Raw genomic sequence first — 2,005 nt, forward strand, 5'->3', positions numbered from 1 at the left:
ATAACCTGTCCAAAGAACATGAGAGAGAAAGTCTTGCCATCCTTTTTCCTAAGCATTCAGCGTGTACTTCTTTGGCCCAGGGTTGCTGAAGTTATTGTTAAGTGCCGTCAAGTTGGTTCTGACTCATAGCGACTCTGTAGTGTTTCTGAGGAGCTGCTGTTGGGTTTGAACTGCTGACCTTGTGGTTTGCAGTCCAGTGTTGATCTTACAGCACAACACCAGGAGTCCATTCCTTTTATCTGCACAGATACGAAACAACCTTGCCTCATGTGTGAAAATTAGGTGCCCAACTGAGGCTTTCTGTACGTTTCCTATGTTCCGTTTCAAAGAGACTGGAAGTGCCTCACTTTTGAACTGGTTGTTGTGGTAATTGTGTGCTACTTTGTCAGTTCTGATTCATAGTGACCCAGTATAGGGTTTCCAAGGCTGGAGCAGAAAGCCTCATCTTTCTCCTTGGAGCATCTGGTAGATTCAAACTGATGATCTCGCGGTTTGGCTCCACCTCACCCTAGTGGCCCTGGTCATGGTCTGCTCTCCACTTGTCACCTTCTTCTTCTGCATCCTCTGGTCCCTGCTCTTCCACTTCAAGGAAATAATGGCAACCCAATTACCTGGCATAGGTTAGCTGGGCCATTGGCAGGGTTCCTCAGCACTATTATAGCACTTCTGCATTGGCCTGCACTCAGTGCTCTGCTTCTTGGTGCCCTTTGCCTACTGGAACCACTACCTCAGCTGTGCCTGCCAGTGACTCAGCTACTGCACATTGTCATCTCAACTTCATCTTCAATGTCACTGATAACCTTGTTCTGCTAGCGCTCACCTATGTTTCCTCCTCTAAGGATTTCACCAGCCACGAAGATGCTTTCATTTTGTTCATCACTCCATTCCTCAGTTACATGCTCCTTACCTACACACAGTAAGTCAGGAGAAGCTAAAGCCCTACAGCGGGAAACAAAGGCTCTTCATCATCAACTTCATTCATTGTCTTTTTCTCAGCTCTGGCTGTCTATGTTTGGCATAACATATATGGTAAGGCTGGAATATATACACCATCTTTGCCATCCTGGAGTACACAGTTTTTCTAACCAACATGGCATTTCACAAGACTGTCTGGTGGGACTTCAGAAACAAGTTGCTGCTCATTAGCTCCCAGACTGAAGAAAAGTGATTCTGAACCATCTATCTTCTGCTGGGGAGGTCGGTGCCACTGTCCTGAAACAAGAAGACATTCTTACCTTCCCCACCTATGTCCTCTTTGGGCCAGATTGAAGACACAGTAGGAGAGAAGGAGAAGGTCATAGGACAAGGCTTTACCACAGTCCTGCTGGCTTCTTTTTTCCCCCACTTCCCCAAAGAGCACTTTCCCAAGCAGCATCACCTTTGACTGAGCCTCAAGAAGCTGGACTGAGAGGTGAGGTCTACCTTCTGGTGCTAAAAATGTCCTGAGGTTTATAACCACATCCCTGTGTTAGATCCTTACATAGCCACCTCTCACTGAGGTTAGGAGACTACAGAGCAAGGGCTGCTGCCTGAAATCCACAGCTTCATACACTTGAACGTGTCTTAAGATCTACTGTGCACATCCAGATCAACAACAATAAGGCTGTCCAGGTGCTCTAGTCTTGACACATTCATTTTTGTCGTGTACCTTTGGGTATACCCTTCTCTATCTGAACCTCAGTGTTCCTAAATGTATCATTGAGAGCGGGCAGGCTATATGATTTCCAAGGACTCTGCCAGTCTGTAGTCTTGATGTCACTTGATGAAGGTGGTGTCTTGTATCTGAGTAATGACCTGCTCCAGAAAAGGTACCCAGCACAGCATGTTTTCCCTTCCTTTATGTAATTTCTGACTTACAGACCCTTCTTTCTTTGCAAAGGCTTGGCATAGAGGTGTCAAAGACAAAGATTCCTACCCCAAAATGGGCTCCCTGTTGTCACCCCACCCCACCCCATCATCCTCTTTACTGCCCCAGGTCCTGAGCTCTTTTGGTTGTACATTTTAT

General features: G+C 46.4%; 1 pseudogene; it reads left to right on the plus strand.

Annotated features, from left to right (window-relative positions):
* Positions 1-469: 469 nt before the first annotated feature.
* LOC102822840 lies at positions 470-1,168 on the plus strand (annotated as a pseudogene).
* The last annotated feature ends 837 nt before the right edge of the window (positions 1,169-2,005 follow it).

The sequence above is a fragment of the Chrysochloris asiatica genome, unplaced genomic scaffold (assembly GCF_000296735.1).
Source record: "Chrysochloris asiatica unplaced genomic scaffold, ChrAsi1.0 scaffold04656, whole genome shotgun sequence".
NCBI classification, from domain to species: Eukaryota; Metazoa; Chordata; class Mammalia; order Afrosoricida; family Chrysochloridae; genus Chrysochloris; species Chrysochloris asiatica.